Raw genomic sequence first — 25,996 nt, forward strand, 5'->3', positions numbered from 1 at the left:
GTACTTATGGAAAGTACATTTCAAAGCAAATCACGTACGATTCTTCATTTTAAGCAGTGAAGACGCCTCAATATTGACTATTTCTGTCCGCCCGTCCATCCATTTGTCCATCAAAAATGAAGAAAAACCTTTCTAACAAACGGTATTTATACGATAAATGGAACCTTTTGACCCTTTAGTCTGCTGAGACCCCTTCGACCTTTGAAGACCCTTTAAGATCCCCAAAACCCTTTAAGATACTCCAAATATCCCTTAAGACCCAAAAGACCCAGATGACCCAAAAGCCCCTGAACACTCAAAAGACCCCGAGGACACCCAAAAGACCCCGAAGACCTTGGAGACGCTTTAAGTCTCTACTATAAATGGATGAGGTGTGTGTGTGTGTGTGTGTGTGTGTGTGTGTGTGTGTGTGTGTGTGTGTGTGTGTGTGTGTGTGTGTGTGTGTGTGTGTGTGTGTGTGTGTGTGTGTGTGTGTGTGTGTGTGTGTGTGTGTGTCATGTTTTTCTTGGAGTTCCACTGGAGTGTTCTGATGTGGAATGTGACGCACCGAATGCTCACCATCTCCTGAGTTGAACGACAACAAACTCTGAAGAATTCCCATGTTATGATTGCATGTCATATTCAGGTGTATCGGGCAGCTTAATTGGTCCTGACACAGCATGGCATTCTGTTTACAAAATAAATAACAAAAATGATGATAACATTGTAACAAACCAAACATTAATTAATACAACTAATATTAACAATAATAATAACAAGTAGAGGTACATATAAAGTACACCACCCCCATGCCAAATAAATAAATAACAAATCTTCCAGTGTGCGACATTGCCTGGGCACCTGCAGCGCCCAGCGATGCCGCCGTGTAGCACATGGAGACGGAATTTGGAGGGAGCGGTGTGCAATAATTTATTGATTAATTGATTAATTGCATAATTAAAATAAATAAATAATAATCGTAAAATCATTAATTTCTAAATCAATTGGCTAATCCTTCCTCGAATCATAAAAAAATACCACCACTGTTTCATCCAAATCTGTAACTTGAAAATCATTACTTGAAAATCAAGTAATTCATCGAAAAATGAATAATTAATTGATTCATCAATAAAATAAAAATACCCTTCATAGCTAAATCACTTGTTCGCTGTCATGTCCACATATCAGCTTCTGAGCTCAAAAGGTGCCTGAGACATTGCCCACCGGAGACACCGGAGTGCTCAGTTCCTCAATACTGACCACAGGCTTGTTGTAGCAACTCTAAAGCTGCACCTTAAATCCTGGAGAATGGTACCATCCCAGCCGAGGCTGGATGTTGCCAAGCTCAGGGATGAGAGAGTAGCTGAGGAGTTTGCGAACAGGCTGAGTGGACACTTGGGGGGTCTGGGTGCTTTGGGGGGTTCTGAAGAGTTGTGGAGCGCCTTCAAGACCACCGTCCTTGATGTTGCCGGTGGATGCCTTGGAGCTCACCGCAGGGCAAAGAAGAATTTTGTCTCTCAGGGGACACTGGATACCATTGACCAGAGTCGCAGGGCCAGGCTGAATGGCAGAGCTGAGCTGTTCAGGGAGCTGAGGCGTAAAACTGTACGTGCACTGAGGGTGGACAAGGAGGCCTATGTGCGAGGAATCTGTGAGGGGGTAGAGCATCACCTGTGGACAGGTGATTCTCGTCCCGCTTACAGGGGAATTTGCTGTTCGAGCAGAGAGTGGTAGGCTCTTGACAGAGGAGTCTGAAGTGAAGGCCCGCTGGGCCGGTTACTTTGAGCGGTTGTACCAGGCTGATCCCCCAACTGTCGAGTTGGACGTCAAGGGTGTTACAATCCCTGTTGCTGACCCTCGAATCAACTGTGGTCCACCTTCGCTTGTGGAAACACGGGCTGCGGTGAACCAGTTGAAACGGGGCAAAGCTCCAGGGATCTGTGGCATCCATGCCGAACTTCTCAAGGCTGGTGGAAATGCTGCACTCGTGTCGTTGCATGCAGTTTTGTGCTCTGCCTGGAACACAGGCATCATCCCAACTGATTGGAAGAGGGGCCTTGTTGTCCCTCTCTGGAAAGGGAAGGGTGATCTCCAAGACTGCAACAACTACCGAGGGGTGACGCTGCTCTCAGTGCCGGGCAAGGTCTTTGCTCGGATTAATTCTTGATAGGGTTCGCCACCATCTGCTTGAGCACCAGCGTCCAGAGCAGTCAGGCTTTACACCAAAGAGGTCAACGATTGACCGTATCCTTGCACTTCGTGTCCTCACCGAACGCAGACGAGAGTTTCGGCAGGGGCTGCTTGCAGCCTATGTTGATCTCTGTATTCAGTGAATCGGGATGTCCTCTGGAGGATTCTTGGTCTTCGTGGGGTGCCACCAAAACTGATCGATCTGATGTCTGAACTCTACTCTGGTACTGAGAGTGCTGTGAAGTGTGGTGGTACCATCTCTGACTTATTTCCAGTTGTTACTGGAGTTCGTCAGGGATGTGTACTTGCCCCCACACTTTTCAGCACTTGCATGGACTGGATTCTAGGGAGGATGTCGGAGAGATCAAGTTGCGGTGCGTCATTTGGGAATGTCAAGATCTCGGACCTTGACTTTGCAGATGATGCAGTCATCTTTGCGGAGACTTTAGACATCCTCTTGGGGGCCCTCGAGGTGCTGAATGAGGAGTCAGAGCCGTTGGGATTACGGGTTTCTTGGGTCAAAACTAAGATCCAGGCTTTCAGTGACATCTTGGATGCTGCTGTCCTGTCTGTGTCTGTTTGTGGTGAGGATGTTGAGGTCGTGGAGAGATTCACTTACCTTGGCAGTGATATTCATGTCTCTGCTGGCTGCGAGTCAGAGGTCAATAGACGTCTGGGTCGGGCCTGGGGAGTCATGGATTCACTGGATCATGGGGTGTGGCGCTGCCGGTACCTGTGCGGGAGGACGAAAGTCCGAGTCTTCAGGTCCTTGGTACTTCCAGTCTTGCTCTATGGGTGCGAGACTTGGACTCTGACCAAGGATCTGAGACGGAGACTTAATTCCTTTGGTACCAGGTCTCTTCGGAGAATCCTTGGCTATCGCTGGTCGGATTTTGTGTCCAACGAGCGGTTGCTGAGAGAGACTCGGATGAGATTTGTTACCTGCATAGTCCGTGAGCGTCAGCTGCGGCTGTATGGACATGTGGCTCATTTTCCTGACGCTGATCCTGCTCACCAGATTCTCTAAGCGAGGGAGTCTCATGAGTGGAGGAGGCCAGTGGGTCGACCACGTGCCTCATGGTTGCAACAGTTTGACCATCATCTCAAGGAGATGGGGATGGGCCTGGCATCTGCCTGGGGGATGACCAGACGGAGGTCCCTGGAGTACCGGCGGAAAGTGGACGCAGCGACGTGCTGTTCTGGCACATGCTCCCATACCTCACCTGACCTGACATTGCCCAGATGAGTAACAAAATAAATACATCGATACCAATAAGTGTGTGTGTGTGTGTGTGTGTGTGTGTGTGTGTGTGTGTGTGTGTGTGTGTGTGTGTGTGTGTGTGTGTGTGTGTGTGTGTGTGTGTGTGTGTGTGTCTACTCCATGACTCCAAAACGGTGAAACCTCGCAGCCTGAAACTTTGCATGCGTACTAAGAAAACTCCAAGGCATTGCTTGGGGTGAAAATTGGGTGTTTGGGTTAATTAAAACACCCCTTTTGAAGATAATTAACAGCCTTATTTAATTGTATCCTTTATCAGGCGATCCTCGACCACCTTGCTCTCTGGTGTCTGAAGGCGTATCCTGGGTAACCTCGCTGGGGTCTGAAGCTGCCATGTTTTTTGGCCTGCTCAACCATATCTTGACTTGGAACAGGTCGCAACGATTTCATAACGATGAAGGTTTTTTTTTGTCCTTTCCTCACCCATATTATTGAATGCCTGTTCGTCATAGCTATGAGTCGCTGTATACATCGCTTTTGTCAGTGCTATAGTTTTCAAATTCAGAGCTTGGAGCAATTTCATGCATGAAATGATACGATTATCCACGATCTACTCTCAATGGTCTAATTAAAGTACATCATCGAACTATTATTTCGGTTTTGAGGATCGAATATCGACAGAGTTAATAGATGTTGAAATCTGCAGTGAAATTTGATCATTTTAAAGAAATAACGAGTCTTATAACTAAGCCGATATACATATTTACTTTAAGCAAGCAAGGCAATGTTCCCTCCTTCTCTATGCATACACAAGAAAATGTTAAATTTCCAAAGCATTAAACTTTTCTTTTTCTCCTGTTGGGAGAATTATATTAAGTGAACAGAAAATTTCGGAACGTGCCAAAATTAACCAGCTTCATTGAGCTGTATGATTTAATTAATTCACTGCTCGACATCACGCCCTGCCCCTCAGAGGGATATCTTATCCATAGCATCTGCCAGATTTGTGTCTATATTTTCAGTGGTTTTACGAGGTGCTCTTCAGGGAATCAAAGAAAATCTGGTGAAAAACGGATGTTTTAAAATGAAGTGACGTTTGCACGGACCGCGAACAATTTACCACATGACCATGCACAGACGAGCAGGCAACATGGCGGTTTATCTGCAATGTTTATGTCACGGGAAATTGAACTTTGCGATGTCTCTAGGGTTGTTATACTTTAAGCAGCAACTCTTTGGTGGATAAAGTCATGATTTGAACGAATTCCTTTTATTTCATTAACTGCTGTCTTTGCGGTGAAGACTGGCTTTAAAGTTAAAGGGATCCTATATGGTATACACCACAGCCTGATAAGCCATTCCTTCTCAACCATTTCATTGGAGTGCTCGCTTGAGTGCTTAAGCCAATTGCCGAATGCCCAAGAATCGACAGCGGTACCACGCTACGTCATCGTGAGCGAATTGCTCACTCACTGCGGATGCTTTTGCGGCGCCATGTCATTCAGAGCAAGTGGTTCGTGCTCCATCATCCTGAGTAAGTGGATTGTGTTCCATCATCCTGAGTGAGTGGTTCGTGTTCCATCATCCTGAGTGAGTGGTTCGTGCTCCATCATCCTGAGCGAGTGGTTTGTGCTCCATCATTCTGAGCAAGTGGTTCATGCTCCATCATCCTGAGCGAGTGGTTCATGCTACGTCATCCTGAGTGAGTGGTTCGTGCTCCGTCATCCTGAGTGAGTGGTTTGTGCTCCATCATCCTGAGTGAGTGGTTCGTGCTCCATCATCCTGAGCGAGTGGTTTGTGCTCCATCATTTTGAGCAAGTGGTTCATGCTCCATCACCCTGAGCGAGTGGTTCATGCTCCGTCATTCTGTCCGAGCAGTGTTTGTCTCCAGACAGCTTGGCTCTGGAAGCATTTGGGTGGTGTTTATCTGTGGATGCATCTGGGCGGTGTTTGTCTGTGAATGTGTCTGGGCGGTGTTTGTCTCCAGACGCGTCTGGGCAGTGTTTGTCTCCGGACGTGTTTGGGTGGTGTTTGTCTCTGGGGATTTTGTCTCCGGATGTGTCCGGGCAGTGTTTCTCTCCGGATGTGTCCGGGCAGTGTTTGTCTCCAGACAGCTTGGCTCCGGAAGTATTTGGGTGGTGTTTGTCTGTGGATGCATCCGGGCTGTGTTTGTCTCAGGACGCGTCTGGGCGGTGTTTGTCTCTGGGCGGTTTTTGTCTCTGAGTGCGTCCAGGCGGTGTTTATGCCCGGATAGGAGGAAAACTACCAAAATTAAGAATCACTGCTCTCCTTTACTCTGTCATTCCTCTTTTTACACACCTTTGGAACAAACTCCCACACTCTCTTCAATCTGACTCTTCCCTCCATCCATCCATTGGGACCATACTCTGTGCAGAGCGTTGGTGCTGCTGAAGTAGTCTCCTTGGTTATTGGACACAATCCTGGACAAGTCGCCACTCCGACACAGAATACCAGCAAGCTGGCACTCATTTTGCCAACCTCAGAAGGATGACAGGCTGAGTCAACCCCACCTGGTATTAATTCAACAGCCAAGGGGGATAGTGTCCATCTTGTTTACCCCCATTTACCCTGCCCCAACCCTCTCCCTTCCACAGATCTCCACATGTCTCGATTCCCCACTGTTTTGTGTTTCCCTCTCCCACCCCTCTTGTCTTCTGCTCCCCTTGTTAAATATTCTGTGTGTTTGCTGTTATACGAGCCTCGATATTGAACATATAATAAGGTCCAAAAGGGTGATACTAATGGGTTATAAAGGGTAATTCTAATTAGTTCTAAAGGGTAATTATAATGAATTCTAAAGGAGGGTCATTCTGATGGGTTCTAAAGGGTAATTCTAATGAGTTCTAAAGTGGAATTCTAATGGTTACAATGGGTAATTTTAATGGGTTCTAAAGGGTAATTATATTGGGTTCTAAAGGGTCATTCCGGTGGTTTCAAAAGGTTAATCCTGATCGGTTCTAAAGGGTGATTGGAAAAGGTTCTAAAGAGTAATTATAAAGTGTCCTAAAGGGTCATTCTGGTGGGTTCTAAAGGGTAATTATAATGGGTTCTAAAGGGTAATTCTAATGAGTTCTAAAGAGTAATTATGTGTTCTAAAGGGTCATTCTGATGGGTTCTAAAGGGTAATTCTCTTGAGTTCTAAAAAGTAATTATGTGTTCTAAAGGGTCATTCTGATGGGTTCTAAAGGGTAATTCTAATGGGTTCTAAAGGGTAATTCTAATGGGTTCTAAGGAGTAATTATAATGGGTTCTAAAGGGTAATTCTAATGGGTGCTAAAGGAGGGTCATTCTGATGGGTTCCAAAGGGTAATTCTAATGGGTTCTAAAGGGTCATTCTAATGAGTTCTAAAGAGTAATTAAATGTGTTCTCAAGGGTCATTCTGATGGGATCTCAAGGGTAATTATAATGGGTTCTAAAGGGTAATACTAATGGGTTCTCAAGGGTAATTATAATGAGTTCTAAAGGGTCATTCTGATGGGTTCTAAAGGTAATTCTAATGAGTTCTAAAGACTAATTAAATGTGTTCTAAAGGGTCATTCTGATGGGTTCTCAAGGGTAATTCTAATGGGTTCTAAAGGGTAATTCTAATGGGTTCTAAAGGGTAATTATAATGTGTTCTAAAGGGTAATTATAATGTGTTCTCAAGGATCATTCTGATAAGTTCTAATGAGTTCTAAAGAATAATTAAATGTGTTCTAAAGGGTCATTCTGATGAGTTCTCAAGGGTAATTCTAATGGATTCTGAAGGGTAATTATAATGTGTTCTAAAGGGTCATTCTGATGGGTTCTAAAGGTAATTCTAATGAGTTCTAAAGAGTAATTAAATGATTTCTCAAGGGTCATTCTGATTGGTTCTCAAGGATAATCCTAATGGGTTCTAGAGGGTAATTATAATGTGTTCTAAAGGGTCATTCTGATGGGTTCTAAAGGTAATTAAATGTGTTCTAAAGGGTCATTCTGATGGGTTCTAAAGGTAATTCTAATGAGTTCTAAAGAGTAATTAAATGTGTTCTAAAGGGTCATTCTGATGGGTTCTCAAGGGTAATTCTAATGGGCTCTAAAGGTAATTCTAATGGGTTCTAAAGAGTCATTCAGATGGGTTCTCAAGGGTAATTCTAGGTAAGGTCAGTGAATTCAAACACCTATTACTTTTGAGGTTATCATCGGTCAAAAGGTCAACATAGGCCATAATGTCAACACAAAATAGGCCAAAGTTTTTAATTGCTTCTAAAATTGTCAATTTTCCTCCGATTGACTTGAAATTTGAAGACCATTTGCATATGAGATCGCTAAACTCGACTTCCTATTAATTTTGAGATCAATGCGACCAAAAGGTCAACACAGGCCAAATTTCTAAAATCCTAAATTTTCATCCGATTGACATGAAATTTGAAGAGCATTTGCATATCAGATCACCAAATTCAACCACCTATTAATTTTGAGGTAAACATAGGCCAAAAGGTCAACATAGGCCAAATTTTAAAAATCCTCAATTTTAATCCAATTGACTTGAAATTTGAAGAGCATTTTCATGTCAGGTTGCTGAATTCAAACACCTATTCATTTTAAGATGAACAGGCCAAAAAGGTCAAGATAGGTCAAAAGGCCAATTTGGCCAAATTTTCTAAATTCTCAATTTTCATCTGATTGAGTTGAAATTTGAATAGGATTTACATATCAGGTCACTGAATTCAACCATCTATTATTTTTGTGGTTACCATAGGCAAAGATGTCAACATTGACCAACAGGTCAACATCGGCTAAATTTCTAAAATCCTCAATTTTAATCCGATTAACTTGAAATTTGAAGAGCATTTGCACATCAGGTCACTGAATTCAACTACCTATTAATTTTGAGGTAAAAATCGGCCAAAGGGTTAAAATAGGCCTAAAGGCCAATTTGGGCCAAATTTTCTAAACTCCTCAATTTTTTTCCAATTGACTTGAAATTTAAAGGGCATTTTCACATCAGGTCCCTGATTTCAACTACCAATTAATTTTAAGGTCAAAAGGTCAACACAGGCCTAATTTCTAAAATTGATAGGACCAAAAACTAAATATATCACTATATCACAAAAAGTTGTGGACGAGTTATGACAAAACAAGGTGGATGAGTTGAATAGGTGACAAGAAGAAGCAGATTGGATTTTGGTTCGGATCCAGCCCATCAGTGGGATACACAACGTGAACTATTCCACCTGGCAGAGGTATGCGCTCTACCAAGTGCCATTCTACTTTGTGCTATTTTGCTAAGTTGTCGCTCTATGAGTGATTTTTCATTTGTTACTTGCAAAATTAAAGATTTTCCAAGTATATTGGTTAGTCGATTTTGTTATTCTGTCTGTCTTTCTGTCTATTAGTCAACAACTAAGGTGGTATTTCTTAAATGCTCAATTTTCATCTGATTGACTTGAAATTTGAAGAGGAGTTGAATATTTGGTCATTGAATTCAACCACCAATTATTTTTGAGGTCAAATTTGTTTTATGGATTTTGCAAGTGTTGTGCTCTGCATGACATCTTCTTTTGGTTTGTTTGTTTGTCCACACACAAATTTTGTGTTTTTTCTCCACAACCGCTTTTCGCATTGTGACAAAATTTGCACCATATGTGCGACTACTCATGTAGAATGCTTTAATCATAATTATGGCGTCATTGGTCACGTGGTGTTTCAGCCATATTGGATTTACCCAAAAACCTATAAAAAATATTCTTCTCCAGAACGGCTAGAGAGATCGAGGGGAAAATTCACGCAAATGTTGTCCAAGACATGCATGTAAAAGTTTGTAAAGGAATAATTGATGTCATGCTTTGGCAGCCATGTAGTATATCTCAAAACGTTATTTACAGATATGGACAAAACCTGGTTGGTAGGTGTGGCTTATCACAAGGACAAATTGTTTCGACTTTGGTGAAGATCCGGATCTGAATAGAATTTTTTTTTTTGTCATCTCCCAAGTGATTCTTCACCATTGAGAGATGGGGCCAAAAACAATATAAAGCATGATATTTTAAAGTTGTGGGTGGATTTTGACAAAACTTGGTGGATGAGTTTGGTAGGTGACGAGAACAAGCTGATTAGATTTTGGTTCAGGTCTGGATGCAGATCCGGCCTATCGGTCGGGATACAAATAGTAAACTGTTGAGCGTGGTGGGGATATGCGCTCCACCAAGTGCTGTTCTTGTTTTGTTTTTATTTTTGCCTTTTTATATAAAAAGGCAGCAGTCAATAGAAATAGCTAGTAATCATCAAAAACACAAACGTTGATAGTATGCTCATGCATTTTAGACCTTTGGGATTGGATTTATGTGTTTTTGTATGATCATGAGCTTTGGCCTTCAGGCCAAAGTCCACGTGAATTCGTTGAAGAAGCTTTGTTTGACCAGGTGTTTTGGTCTGGGGGTTGAAGTATATTTGCTTCGATTTGTTTTGACATTTCACCCCCCACCACCCCCCCGCAACCCCCTCCCCCTCCCCCGCAACCCCCCCCCCGCACCCCCACTGGCAGGATTTGGACCCTCGGGTCCTGAGTTCAAATCCCGCTCAGCTATTGAATTAATACCAGGTGGGGGCCTGTCATGCTTCCGAGGTCAGCAAAATGAGTGCCAGCTTGCTGGTATCCTGTGTCGGAGTGGCGACCCGTCCAGGATTGTGCCCAATAGCCAAGGAGACTGCTTAAGCAGCACCAAGTCTCTGCACAGAGTATGCTCCCAATCTCCTCTCTCCTTGATCACTTGTGCTTCCAGGTACCGATCCTACTCAAAGTTAAACCTATTTATTGTTTCTGCTGTGACTACCTTTCCAGGGAAGCCATTGCATGCATTAATTACTCTTTACTACGGTCTTAACTCTCCTCTTCTTTAAGACTGTCGCCCCTGGTCCGATCACTGTCTATTCTGATGAAAAACTCTTGTGCACTAATTTTGTTGATTCCCTTCACTATCTTAAACACCCCCCCCCCTCCACTGCACAGCGTATGGTCCCAATCTCCCCCTCCACACCCCCACCCCATTTTCTGCAAAAAAGGCATCTCAGAGAGATGATGGTCAGTAGTCCCCAAACAGAAAACATTTATGATAGGATCATGCATTTAGCCATGTGTGGTACTGTATAACCATGCAAGTTTGACATACTGTTTGATGCGCACTTTCGTCACGAGGTTGAAGTACAAGTGCTCAGTTTTTTTTATAATGTTTGTCTTTTTTCTTCTTCTTCTTTTATTGAAAATTCTTTTCTCGACAAAAACACATCTCTCAAGAGAGATGACGACCTGTAAACCAGAAACAAGTCCATGGAGTGATTCCCTTTCCAAGGGCAGAACTCACATTTTATAGTTTCTAAATCCCGTCGGCTGATTGATAGTGCCCTTTCCAGTGAAGCAGCTGCACTTCATTGAGCAGCAACGGTTCTATCTTTCACAGACCGCAATAAGTGAGTAGCTGTGTTTTAGCTATAATATATTTTTTGCTGGCTACAATTCAGAAACTTTGTTAACTGTGTGTAAAAAAGAGTGGATGTGTGGCAGGTGCCCCCTATTGGTCAGAACCTTTCCTGCAATTGCTGGTGTCATGCAGGATCATGACTTTATTAAGAGTTAAGAAGTGCTATCCAATTAGATCTAATCACTGACTGGGTGACTTTCCAACTCAACCTTTGGAGTGACTCCACTCTGTGCAGTGCGAAGCCAACTGATAAAGTTACGCTATGACCATCCATTCTGGCCTTGTGGGAAAGTGTATGGTTCTAGTCGACCATGTGCTTTGGCCCTCAGGCCAAAGTGCATGTACAGTATATAGGAGTTTGATATTCTTTGTTGGATTGTGTACTTTGTCCGTGGGTTTGAGGTCCATGTCCATCCATCCATCCATTGGGACAATACTCTGTGCAGAGCGTTGGTGCTGCCTTAGCAGTCTCCTTGGCTATTGGGCACATTCCTGGACGGGTCGCCACTCCGACACGGGACACCAGCAAGATGGCACTCAATTTGCTGACCTCAGAAGGATGACAGGCAGAGTCAACCTCACCTGGTATTAATTAAACAGCCGAGCAGGATTTGAACTCAGGATCCTTGGATCCAAAGCCCACCACCATAATCATTAAGCCAACACCAGGCATGGGTCCATGGTCCTTAGCTTTGTTACATTGTTTTTAGGATTTTTTTTAAACCCTTTTTTATTTGAAAAAGAGCAGTCTCAAATAAAGCCGAAACGTTCATGGAATGACTGTGTATTCTGGCCCCGTGGGCTAGGATGTATTTTGTTTTTGTATGACCAGGAGCTTTGGTCTAAGGGCCAAGCTGCATGTGTCTTAGCTTAAGCTTTGTTTTACTGTGTCCTTTGGTCTTGGGGCTGAACTGCTGAAGTACATGTTTTTAGCTTTGTTATGTTTGTTTCTTCTTTCTTTTTTTTACCTTTTTTCTCTTAAAAAAGGCATTTCTCAACAGAGAGTGAGCCAAAAACAAACATGTCCAAGGATTGATTTCCTTTCAAAGGGATGGGAGACTTGTGTTGCTATGTCGGCTTCTAAAATCTGTGATCTGACCGATACTGTAGTTCATTGTGTAGTGAGTGACATTGCATTCAGCAGTGGGGGGGGGGGGGTATCTTTCACAGGCTGCAAATAACCATATACAGGACTACCTCGCCATAAATGAGGGATGCGTTCCTATAAAATGGCGTTGAAAGCAAAATTGTTTAAAGAGAACCACTTTAACAAAGTACAAGGGGACTTGCGTTCTCGACCCTGTCAAAGACCGGTGACTATACACTGTTTTTTCACGAACTGACATAACAAACACAAATAATGTGATGTAGAACTGAGTATCGACCCTACTCTTGTATTACTAGAATCATGGCTACTCAGTGACGTAATAGGACAAGCTGTGATTTTTCTTCTTTACTTCTCCTGCTTCCGCATGTACCCGACGACCTGTGTCTGGCCACGAGTTACAAACATAACGAATAATTCATCAATATTCAGCAATACACTGTAATTTAATGCAAATGCAGTACTTGCCAAACAGGCAGATTCTATGAACGCTTTAGTGTGGAGCATTACTTCGTGTGGGGTAGCAGTCATCAGGGTCATCAGCTCGCAATGGCAGAGTTACTTTGAGTGTAGAGGATGGCTCCTCTGGGTTACCAGGCTGACTACTCATTAAGCTTGCTGTGTTACACTCCTCTTAAAGTATCAGGTGCGAGCTATGCCAAACAGCACGTGGACATTACATTGAAGCATTGCTTGGTGTTTTGGTTGGATTTCCCACAATGCACTGCGACAAGGTAGACTCACAAAGCATGCAATGTGAAATGAGGCGCTCACCTTGCTCTCACCAAATACTGTATTTTACAAATCGTTTGACCATGATGTGATTTGATTGGTGGGGGGTCGGGGTGCAGGGGGGAGGGTAGGATTTCTCGTTTGTTTTTTTCTTTTAATCCCTGCACTGTGCTTGAAACTGCCATCCCTAAGTGTGGGGGGGGGGGATAAATTTATCCCCCCATGACAAGATTTTGTATCAATGATTATTGAATTGGTGAAATTTTAAAGTCTGAAATTTAAAAATTATAAATGTACGCTGCATCCTTTTTGAGTATGTCCTGATTTTAAGCACAGCAAATTAACCAATGAAAATCGACAACGTCATCGTCATCCAACATTAAAAAAAAATATATATATATATATCCGTTATTATCCTGTCAAACTGATTTAAGTGGAAATAAGTAAGTTTTTTTTTTTTTTCCATTTTATTTTATTTTTTCAGGATGAGAAATGTATTAGCGATATCTTTTTAATTGTAAAGTGATTTTTCAGCTTTGTCGGTATTATGTACATAACAGCTTGTAAGTTGTAAAAGTCAGAAATAACAACCACAAAAAACCCAATGATGTCTGACTATTTTATCGCCCTCCCACTGGAAACTTCACAAATCGTACCCCGGTTTAACTCTGAACTCCACGTTTACATCAAATTTTTGATGTTGATGGATAAATCGTACTTTGAAACCGTTCAAAGCAGAGGAATACTGTATATTATTTCTTCCTTGACACACACCCAACCTGCCCACCAAGTTCCGTCCGAATCTGTCCATAACTTTTTGAGATATCATGCTATACAGTTTTTTGTGGTTGTCGTTTTTCGTTGTCGTTGTGGTTGTGGTTGTCGTTTTTGTGGTACTATGTCGTTTTTGGCCCTATCTCCGAATGGTGAAGAATCACTTTAAAATTGTACTAGTCAGATCCGGATCTTCACCAAAACTTAATCATTCCACCCTTGTCACACACCAACCTCTCCACCAAATTTCGTCCGAATCCATCCACAACTTCTTGATACATTGCCGAAAGAAAGTCCACACCCCCGTTCCAAATTTTCACCTTTTGTTGCCTTGTAGCCTGGAATTAAATTGCATTCAATAAGACGTTTTCCACCTTTATTTACACATCGTAACCCACAATTTCTGAGTGAAAATAAATACTACAAATTTCAGAAAATTAATTAAAAATACAAACTAGAATATCTTGGTTGGATAAGTGTCCACCCCCCCTCCCCCCTTTTGATAGCAATTGTAAATTATCTCAGGTGTAACCAATCACCGACAAAATCACATCAAGTTAATTGGCCTCCACCTGTGTTAAATTATAGTGATTCTGATTATTTCAGAATAAAATCAGCTGTTCCTGTAGGTTTCCTCTGCTGGGTAGTGCATTTCGCAGGAAAGACTCAACCATGGGAACCAAGGAGCTTTCAAAAGACCTCCGGAATAAAGTTGTGGAAAGGCACAGATCAGGGGATGGGTATAATAATATTTCAAAGGCCTTGAATATCCCTTGGAGCACAGTCAAGACAATCATTAAGAAGTGGAAGGTGTATGGTACCACCAAGACCATAACTCGATCAGGCCGTCTCTCCAAACTGGATGACCAAGGAAGGAGGAGATTGATCAGAGAGGCCTCCAAGAGGCTAAAACGCGACGCGGCTAAAAAAGCCCACCTTGAGTCCCATCTGAGGTATGCAAAAAACACTCCAGAGATTCTGAAGCCATGTGGTGAACAGTTTTGTGATCTGATGAAACCAAGATGGAACTTTTTGGCTTCATTGCAAAATGTCACAATTGGCGCAAACACAGCACATCACCCAAAGAACACCATCCCTACTGTGTAGCCTGGTGGTGGCAGCATCATGTTATGGGGATGCTTCTCATCAGCAAGGACTGGGACACTTTGTCAGGATAGAAGTGAAAATGGATGGAGCAAAATATGGGAAAATCCGAGAGGAAAACCTGCTACCCACTGCAAGAAAACTGAAATTGTGAAAGAAGTTCACCTTTCAACGTGACAACAACCCGAAACACACAGCCAAAGTTCCACGAGAGTGGCGAAGGAACAAAAAGATAAATGTCCTTGAGTAGCCCACTCAGAGCTCCAACCTAAATCCAATCGAAAATCTGTCGCATGACTTGAAGATTGCTGTCCATCAACATTCCCCACGCAACTTGACTGAGCTTGAACAGTTTTGTGCACAAGAATGGGAAAATATTGCCCAATCAAGGTGTGCAAAGTTGGTAGAGACCTATCCCTACACACTCACAGCTGTAATTGCTGTCAAAGGTGCTTCCACCAAGTATTAACTCGGGGGGGGGGGGGGGTGGACACTTATCCAAACAATATATTATGGTTTTCTATTTTTTAATTAATTTTCTGAAACTTGTAGTATTTGTTTTTCATTTGGAAGTTGTGGGTTACGGTGTATAAATAAAGGTGGAAAAAGTCTGATTTAATGCAGTTTATTTTCAGGCGATAAGGCAACAAAAGGTGAAAATATTGAAAGGGGGTGTAGACCTTCTACAGGAACTGTATGTACATCCTGTACACAGACAGACAAACAAATAAACAGACAGGGGTGAACAGGTATAACCTCTGTCCCCCTTCAGTGGTGGACGTAGTAATATGTGTGTGCATGTGCATATACCTCCCATGGTGAGTCAAATCACATCGCCACAACAGCCAAATAGCCGTTCTGATCTGGAGCAACAGTTGGTGTCTGCATCACATGCAAACTGTTTGTAATGACCACAACAGCAAGGAGATGACATTGCAGCTGGGAAAGTTACAACTTGAACTTTGATTCTCCACCTTGAATGTAACTTCACAAGACAGGACTGTTCACGATTGCCCCCTATGCACATCTGCAGCAGACTACAACTGGAAAGTCAAAATGCCTTCTCTGGCAGATTTTCTACCTCAACTCGGGAGAGGAGGGAACCTATCCATGGACATGTTTCAGGCTGTTGGCCCATCCACAGTGTGGAGCAAGGCTCCCCTCCACTCATGTGCCTGGAAAACCTCTGAGATATGACATAATTTGATGGACAATTGTGGGTTGGAGTAAAATGAGAAAGGGAAAAGAAAAAAAGGAGAAAGGAGGGAATGGAGTGAGGATGTGTTCAGGAGAGACGGGAAAGCGTTGTACTTTGGGAAGAATTTGGAGTCAGGAGAAGAGGGGGTGTGGGGCAAGGCATGTGCAAATGTTGCCCGCTGTGGTGAGGGAGTGAAACATTCTGCCATGTTTGTGTACGTAATATGTTGATAGTCCCTGGAGTAATCGTGGTGTTTAAGGATAGGTGGCCCCTGAGTGTGGTCCACGTCGTGTTCAAAGTTTCACACTCGTGGAAGTTGCATCCACTCATGGCCCTCGGCATGACTCCAGGGTCGCTGTGGATTTACCGGCCACGTGCTCCATATAAAGGTTCCGTTTGTTGGCGATTCACTTTTATACAACCTGTTCCCGTTTGAAGCAACAGACTGGGGCATTCACTTGGGGAGAAGGAATATAGGTGGTGTGTGTGCACGTCTCTTTGTGCCCACCTCCCTGGCTTTTACCCCCCCCCCACTCCCCTCAACCCCTACCCTCTCTTTTACACATTTAATCCCATTCATTAACAGTCATCTTTTGGGGAACTATAGCTCGATTCCAAAATGCCTCTCATCATGTTATTTGCTGTTTGACACACACTACCATCCACCTGCAGACCAAAAATCCCTGTAGAGCAGTTGCAGAAGTTGGGAAGAGGAAGGACCCTGAGTTTGGTGAATAATATTAATATACGAGTTCTTTTCGGCCCATCAAAGCCTGCGCTATTATTACCAACCTATGGTTGTTTGGCCATGCTCCATCCGTTAAAATGCTGGCAAGCAAGCGAGTAGCATGCACCTTTTTACAGTCTTCGGTATGACTCAACCTGGGTTCAAACGACCAATGACCTCCTTGACTCAGACTCAGATGTGATGCTCAAACCATTGCACCACCTAAGCTACAATGTTTTCAAACAGTCTTGAACTTTGAGGCCTTAAAGTTTGAAACATTTTGGTTGAAACAAAGCTAATTCCCATAAACATCTCGTCCACATCCTCAGTAGTATCGTATCATTCATCAAATGCCGACAGGACTCCATGGCTTATCTTGTTCCTGTGTTGGCAGTTTGTATCCCCACGTCCTTAATGGCGAAGCAAGCTTGTGCAACGTCTTTGCTTCCCTTTTTAACTCGCACAAGGATACACAAGGAACTTTGGTGGAGGAGGAGGCCATTAGGACCATCGTGCCTGCGCTGCACCAATCCCACAAACCGTCACCCATCCCCATGCAAGCAATACCTACAACTCCTGCCAATATCCCCACACCTCTCTATCTCCGACGGATACACCTATCTAATTACCATTTAAACTTTTCCACCCTTTCCGCTGCCACGACCTTTCCGGGAAGACCATTCCATGCATCATCCACTCTCCCACTGAAAGACCCCTCCCTTCCTTAATACTGTCCGAACTCTCACGTTCTTTACCCTCAAGCTTTGGACCCTGGTCCCAATTTTGTCCACTCTGCTGAAAAACTCCACTGCATCTGCCTTGTCCTCACCCATCATTGTTTTTAAATATCTCCATCAGTATTTTCATGAAAGTTTTAACACGATATTACTGCTTGTTTTTAACTTTTTTTGGTGTACACAGTGAAGGCTTGCCAAAGAAAGAGCGAGAGCAGAACGAGTCAGGATATTGCAACGGAACAAAAGGAACAGCAGAACGAGATGGAGGGGTTGGGGGCAAAATAGAGGGAGACTTGGATAAATAAGGGATGTGGGGAAGAATGAGGGCTGGGGGGATGCACTAGGTGAACAAGGTGGATATAGAAACAAACTCCCAGGAAGGAAAAACTGGAAATTTGGAAAAATGAGGGCTGGGGTGGGTGGAGCGAAGCTTTGATGGGCCGAATGGTCTCCCCCTGCGTTGAAGTTCCTTGGATGAAGAAAACTCGTATTTATAACGTGGCACAAACACATAAATAATAAACGAGTTCACAACGAATGCAAATAATGCAAAAAACTTTGGAATTGTGGTTGTCGTGGTACTTGTGTCCGGCGGGGATGTCGACGTGTTTATTTTTTTTTATCATTGTTATTATCCATACCTGCGTACGTAATAAATAGATAACCTATTCCACCTGTTCCATCAGTGACTTGTTAATTTTATATATTTTCACGACATATCAGTTATTTACACCTTTATTATTATTTCATTGTATTTTTTGTCAATTAATATTTGGATTTAACCCAGGTGGACATCGAAAGACAAAGGATCAATATTCATCAATTTCGGACGACGTTCCCTGAAAAATGTTTTTGCTTATTCATCAAAATTGTAAATTACTTTCACAAACAAGCACTGCAAGGAAAACAAATACTAATAAAAAAAAGCACAAGCGACATATTTGACAAATGTCACCAGTCTGTTCCAATTTATGCACAAAGCTTAAATGTGAGGATGGAGCACCTGACAGGTGCAAAGTGAAAAAAACAACAACATGGAATTGCTTTTCATATCAACGAAGCATATGGCCTGGTGTTGGGTTAACGGTTAAGGTGGCTGGCTTAAGATCTTAGGATCTTGCGTTTGAGCCCCTGTTTTTATTTCCGTTAACTAACATCAGGTGGATTGATTTAGTCTGGACATCCCTCCGAGGTTGGCAAAATGAGTGGCGGCTTACTGGAAACAGGGGGCACTGCATCAGTGGCACAGCCATGCAATGATGCAACCAGCAGCCACAGGCTACATACAAAATGATGATCAGTGATATGAGCTACCTATCACTGATCATCGTTGTCATTCTATTTATTCGTTCCTTGTAAATCCTTCTTTATTTTTTTCTTCTTCCTTCTGTCATGCTTAATGTCTTGGGGGAGATTATGTGTCTGAGTTATTATTTATTTATTTATTTATTTATTTATTTATTTATTTATTTATTTATTTATTTATTTATTTATTTACTTACTTACTTACTTACTTACTTACTTACTTACTTACTTACTTTTAGTGCACTGTTATTATGGAAGGAGCCGGGAAGGGAATGCCCCCTCTCCGCACATCTCACTGCATCATGGGGCAGGAACTTTCTCGCCACGAACAGCCAGTCTGCAGCTCGACTGGGCCACAAGGCCGCTCAGAGAACCCCAAAGAGTCATTTGGGTATTCTAGGATGGTGTTGTCCAAACAGCGCATGCCAGTGTCAATAAAACGCATCACAGCCGCAACGACACAAACAAGGCACACTTTTGAAGGTGACCATGTTGAAACTGTCCCTTTTTTAGACTATCACTTACTCTTTTTTTCTGGAGGGGGTGGAGGACGCATTTCTATGCCTGCCCTGTGTACTGAATGTCACAGGAGTGCACAAACCTGGGCTATTTTCCCAATGACTTAATGAATGTGACTTTTCATGCAAGGGAACAGACAAGCCTTGGGTGTCGTTCTGGACAGTTTATCTTGAGTGGATCTTTCATTTGCTTGGAACAAAAATGGACTTTGTGTGACCATCTGCAACAAACGCCTCATTTTTCATGCTCGTCCTCGACGAGGATGAAACCATCTGTAATGTCACGGTGGTCATGCGGTCCACCGACCTGTGCGGTCTGATCTTATTTGGAACCAACCGGATTTCTAAGCACAATCCTAACGCCATACTTGGGGCTTTGCTCGCTATGAGTCGACCTTTCGTCCCAAGGTTCGGTTTCAAGACCTTTTGATTTTATTTTGTTTTTAATGTCCAGAATGTCTCTCGTTGCTGTTAGTCACATCATTGTCTGGAAGTGCGGCTATGCCGCTGATGCAGTCAGTGCCTCTGTTACCAATAAGCTGGTACTAATTTTGCCGACATCGGAAGAATGGCAGGCTGAGCCAACCCACCTGAGGTTATTTCAACTGGACGACAGGGGCTCAATCTCAAGCCCTGAAGAGCCAACCACCTTAACCGTTAAGTCAACAAAAGATGTAGAATGCCTCTGGTTAACATGATTAATAAAATGCGCTTTTAGTGCACTTAAAAAAAAATTATCTCCTTGAAGACCTCAACTGGTGGGAAATTGGAAAATTCATATCGACAAAGTTGGAATCGACATCAAAGGGAACTTCCTTAATGGGCAAGGTGGTGAATCCGATGCAATATCTTTTGAGAGATAGTTGTGGAAAAGGGTCTGCACAATGCAGTTGTGGATCTTACAGCTTTAACGGTCCCCTCTAGACCAGCGCGGTTCCGTGGGATGATGGTCCAACACCTGTTGTCCATAAATTCTCATCCCATTAGATGACTTCATCGAGATGTCATCCTTACGATTGCCAGGGGACTCTGGTCTCTTTTTCTGACCACCTGAGACTATGCTATTGCAGAGTAAATGCTGACGGTATCCTCATTCCAGCTCAGGGTTGACCATGGAAGCAAAGAGTTTTTGTTCGTTTTTAGTTGTGTGCTTGTTCAACCTGTCAAGCTATTTTTTTTTTCAATTATAGGCAAAGTCTGATGGTGGAAACTATGGTCAATACTTGAAGCGGCCAATTCCAAGGAGGTCATTTTAGATAAGACCTGTAGGTACACCAAGAATGATCTCTTGGTGCGTTAACTTGGTTTCGCTCTAGTTTAAGTGATCTGCTGGCTCATGTTTGTTGTGTTTGCAACTACAAAATAACCCAGCAGTTGTGGTTCAATAATGTGGACCTGACACAACGCGAGATAGGCAGTCTTCCTAACCGGTCACATCAGATAATGTGCCACTCTTTATTCAGAGCGTCGGTTCAGCCGAAGCAATTTCTTTAGCTAGCGTTACAATCCTGGATGGCTCACCACTCAGGTCAGTGGTGTCAGGGCAGGAATTGGGAAATTGTTCAGGATGTCGGCGAGAGCTCACCTTCTCATCATGAAGGACATCGTGAGGTCTTTAAAGTCCACCAGCTAATTCTAGCAGAAGGGACGCCCGTTTATCGTCCGTCGGAGGGACGGCACACACATTGGTGCATCGCCGTACCTGTGAAATACAGGGATGACAGTTTATAGCTGGGTCAGGATTCAAACCCAGGTTCGACAGCTTGTTGGCGAGTGTGCATACCTCGAGGTCATCCTGCCAGCCCATAAGAACTGCGTAATCTGAGAGTAATCATTGTTAAGGCCCAGCTCACCGAATTCCCATGACTTATATCCTGCAGCACAAAGATGAACCGAAGGAACACAGCAGTTGTACAGGAGCAGGAAATACGAATTCAAGACTAATTCCTCATCGCACTGTTCACTGTGTTTGGCACCATGGACAAAATCTTCTAATGTACGAGACTTCTTCGTATATTCATCAACATTCTTCCTCACACTTGGATATTATCACTCCGTCAACAAACTGTTGGTGGTTTTTAATGTCGTGCAGTAGCACTCAGTGTGCTTGGGGCGTTGTCCTCATGTCCAGTAAGATAGAATACTTGGTGAGTGTTCTCACGGTACTCGAGGCTGCCTGAAGCACAACAGTCACTCGGAGGTCACACAGCTGTTCTACCAATGTACCGAGCCCCCAAGTCGCAGATGAATCAAAGTGAATCGAAGACTTTTCCACTGCTTTCACAATACCCTCGACACCACTGTCACGAGCCAAACTAGTTGCACAAAGTTCCCAATGAGAGAATGCGTTCCTCAACAATGTGTGTGCACCCGAGGCATGATGTATTATCCATAACATGGTTTCCTCACTCGAGCACATGCTTGTTTGTGACATTCCTGGTCTGATTTGGATTAACTTGAATGGTTTTCCCAAGGTGTTTGGGAAATTCGTCTTTTTTCGAAGCGAAGTTTCTTTCGGTTTGGGTCATTCGGCTCGAAACTTATGCCCACACACATCGACAATGCCTGTAGCTGCGCACGTGTGCAAACTTCGGGGATTTCTGGTTTATTCCCCGTAAAGCCTCCGTGGTGAAATGTGCTTGTTGTGTTTAGTTGTCAAGTATACCAATTATCGACTGAAAATGACCCACAAAGGTAGCTTCACCTGTACAGCCTCTTGGCACCCACCCGGTGTGTATAGCTCGAGGATGCTCTCCCCTCTCCATCCTCCCTTCCTTTTTCCCCAATCCAAAAACTATGCTTCCTCTGATGTATCCATCATCAAGAGTAAGGAAGCATCCATTACCCTCTTGTAATCTCTCTTGTCTGACATATTGTACTCGAGAATGAGCGAAGTACGTACCGGCGTCATGGTCGCAAGATCTCATTGACATCGAATTGGGACATGTACAAGGGCAACAACATGGCAGAGTTCGTCTGAAACGTTGGCATCATGGCTAAGATGTTTGACAGAGGATAGCAACGTCACAAAGGTCACTCTCTTCCAGCCTGCATCTGGAGCACACCATGAACCATGATGACCGTTCTCTGCTTGAGACGCTTCCAAAGGAAGCGGATGCGTCGGACCCTCGCTGGTTGCAGACTGGGACATTATTATTTATCACAAATCGTGGCAAACTGCCAATGTCAAACCGACCTGGTTTTCTTGAAAATACCCGTCGACTTGTGGGAGGAAGGAGTCTTGTTATTTTAGCAATGAGATATGACCGAATGAAATCTTGATAACACCGACATGTAAAACTGTGGTGAGACGAGATGGACGTGCAGTACCAATTATCCATCGAACACCATTGCTCTTATATACCTGGTGTTGGTGTAATGGTTAGGGAGGTGGGCTTGGGATCCCTGAGTCCTGAGTTCAAATCCTGCTCGGCTGTTTAATTAATACCAGGTGGGGTTGACTCAGCCTGTCATCCTTCTGAAGTCGGCAAAATGAGTACCAACTTGCTGGGATGACTGAGCCATTCAAGTATCTTGTGTTGGAGTGGTGTCCTGTCCAGGATTGTGCCCAATAGCCCAGGAGACTGCTTCGGTAGTCACTCATGCTCTGCACAGAGTACGGTCCCAATGGATTTGGACTTTTGGATCATTGCTCTTGAAGTGACAGTAAATGTGTGGGTCGTTCACTGACAATTTCCTCTCTTTGGGAGGGTTGGTAATTCTTAGAACAGGCGCATTTATGAGGTAGTCTTCCATTTCCTTGTGTGAGTCGCTTTCAGGAATGATAATATTAATTAAAAAAAAAAGGAGAGCAGTTGCAATTCTCCATGTAAAGTCCAACTGTGTAGATTGTTGAAGTGAAAAACATCAGCCAAACCATGAGGATGTACACGTAACCTGACCTTCAGTGTCTATACCGCCACCCTGTGATGAAGTCGACAAGCAATTTAGTTTAGTCTGACAAGGATATTAATTATAAGGACATGTGATCCTGCAGAAAGTAAATTCCGATTCGGTTTCACTTCGCATTCTGTCCTTCCCATGCACACTTCGCGCAGCTCACAGTAACTCACCTGGACAGGGCGACGGTAATCGAAGAAGAAACCACTACATAAATGTTTGTAAGTAATTTTCTTTTTTGTGGCAGGTGGTGGATATGGGGAATATAATGATTGCGACAATTATATAATGTAATTACCAAAATGATTGTTTGATATCTTTTTGAGCGCTCGATAAGGGCGACGTGTTGTCATTGAGTGAGCACCAACGCAGAGTGCGTGTTATTACACAAAGTTCCGTTACACGGCCAACTTACGTGAATCGGCCACACGTGTTATAAGCACTCTATTCAGGGCACTCAAGGCCAGTGCAGTGAGGATATTATGTAATTTTTGGATGTGTTCACCATCAGCACAAGCATTTGCGTCATACTAAGTGACGCATTCTTTTGGCTCGATGAACAACGCTGAACGGTTCTTCGCAAAGATTGAAATGCAAGCCCAATAAGTTTGTCTGAAATCCAACTCGCTTTACAACCTTCCGATTTAATCCTGTGCACTAGAACGAGCACTCGGCGGAGCGCGTACCTCCGCAAGGCTGAGCGGTGCACGTTTTGTGTTCCACTGATTGGACGCACCTGGATGCAGATCTTCATCAAAATCGAACTGGCTTGTTGTTGTCACACACCCATCCAGTCTACCAACTTGCATACAAATCCGTCCATAACGTCTTGAATGTCCTGCTCACAGACATACAGGGGTGACGACATCACCTCCGTCTACCTTCGGTGTCAGAGCTAACAATTGGCTTGCGCCTGAACAATACACGAGAATACAACTTCGGCCAGATCGGGGAGGGGGGGGTGGCGGAAGGTTACTTGGTTCAGCACACCTGCGTCAAATTCCTCATCTGAGAAACTCCTGCAAAAATGCAAATGATTATCTGAAGGCAATTTAGGAAAGAGATACAGTTACTCAGAGAAATGGAAACAGATGCTGAAACAGATGAGAGAGAGAGAGAGAGAGAGAGAGATAGAGAGAGAGAGAGAGAGAGAGAGAGAGAGAGAGAGAGAGAGAGAGAGAGAGAGAGAGAGAGAGAGAGAGAGAGAGAGAGAGATAGATAGATAGATAGATAGATAGATAGATAGATAGATAGATAGATAGATAGATAGATAGATAGATAGATAGATATATATATATATAGATATATATATATATAGATATATATATATATATATATATATATATATATATATATATATATATATATATATATATATATATATATATATATATATATATATATATATATATATATATATATATAGACAGAGAGAGAGACAGAGACAGAGACATAGAGAGACAGAGACATAGAGAGACAGGGACATAGAGAGACAGAGACACAGAGAGAGAGAGAGAGAGAGAGAGAGAGAGAGAGAGAGAGAGAGAGAGAGAGAGAGAGAGAGAGACAGAGACAGAGACAGAGACAGAGACAGAGACAGAGACAGAGACAGAGACAGAGACAGAGACAGAGACAGAGACAGACACAGAGAGAGAGACACAAAGAGAGAGAGACACACAGAGAGAGAGACACACAGAGAGAGAGAGAGACACACAGAGAGAGAGACACAGAGAGAGAGAGAGACACACAGAGAGAGCGACACAGAGAGAGAGAGAGAGAGAGAGAGAGAGAGAGAGAGAGAGACAGAGAGAGAGAGAGAGACAGAGAGAGAGAGAGAGAGAGAGAGAGAGAGAGAGAGAGAGAGAGAGACAGAGAGAGAGAGAGAGAGAGAGAGAGAGAGAGAGAGAGAGAGAGAGAGAGAGAGAGAGAGAGAGAGAGAGAGAGACACAGAGAGAGAGAGACACAGAAAGAGAGAGAGACACAAAGAGAGAGAGACACACAGAGAGAGAGAGAGAGAGACAGAGACAGAGACCATGGAGTGAGGGTTTGGGTTGATGGTGGGTATTGGACTATATGTAATGAAACGTTGTATTACAAAAAGAAAGGCATATTTTGGTTTATCATCCGTTTCTTCTGAAGAGCACGTACCAAGCACGTTGTATGGAATTGAAATAATCTCGGAATTGCAACAACTTGCACGTACTGACGGACAGCATAATTCGATCATAAGCAATGTCCTTTCATTCCTGAATATTTTGACGAAGCTTATCTGTACTGCAAGTTGGCTTCCAAGCTTTGTTTTACCATTTACGGCTTTCTTCTTCCTTTTTGTTTTTATGGTAACGATATAAATTTATGAAAATGTAGATCACAGTCAAACGATCTGAAGCTAATGGAAATGTCCTTAGACCCACATGATGGAAGCAATAGGTCTTCACACAAACCGAGGCACGAAGTTGTACAAGCGTCATTCAGAAAGAGTGCACAGACACAACGCTCTTAAAACTCTTTTACATGAGTGGAGACCGCGATCTGTTTTTCCAGCTTTTGTGATGCACGCAATGGTGGATTACAAATTCAGACTGTCTTCCCCAAAAGGAGAAGGTACTTCCTTATCACATCACCATCGACAAGCAAAAGTACCCAGTGACGGGAAAAGTTTAACTTCATTTATCAATTTAACTTATTTCATGGTCTTTGAAAAGGTTAATTGTGTTGCATCCTTGGTTTCACTCAGAGCCAAAGCTCTGAGATACTTATACTGTCCATTGCCAAATATTATCAGGTCAGGCCAGATCAGATCTGTGACTTGCTACAGTTAACATATAAACCTTTACAAACCTGTTTCGTGGTCGGGTTGGCAGAGAATAAACTGTATCCCCAACAGGTTTTCTGGTGCGGAGGTTGTACGGATGTGGACATCCAGCAGGATTAAAAAAAAAATGTCAAAGGGTGGAGGAGTTTCTTGTGAGCCAACAGTCATCCATATCCGGTGCCCAACTGTGTCTGTGGAAGTCCTCCTGCAGTTGGGTTACCGTTTTCTA

Source organism: Eptatretus burgeri, chromosome 4 (assembly GCF_056783735.1).
Source record: "Eptatretus burgeri isolate ZD-2024b chromosome 4, Ebu_testis_v1, whole genome shotgun sequence".
In the NCBI taxonomy this organism is placed as follows: Eukaryota; Metazoa; Chordata; class Myxini; order Myxiniformes; family Myxinidae; genus Eptatretus; species Eptatretus burgeri.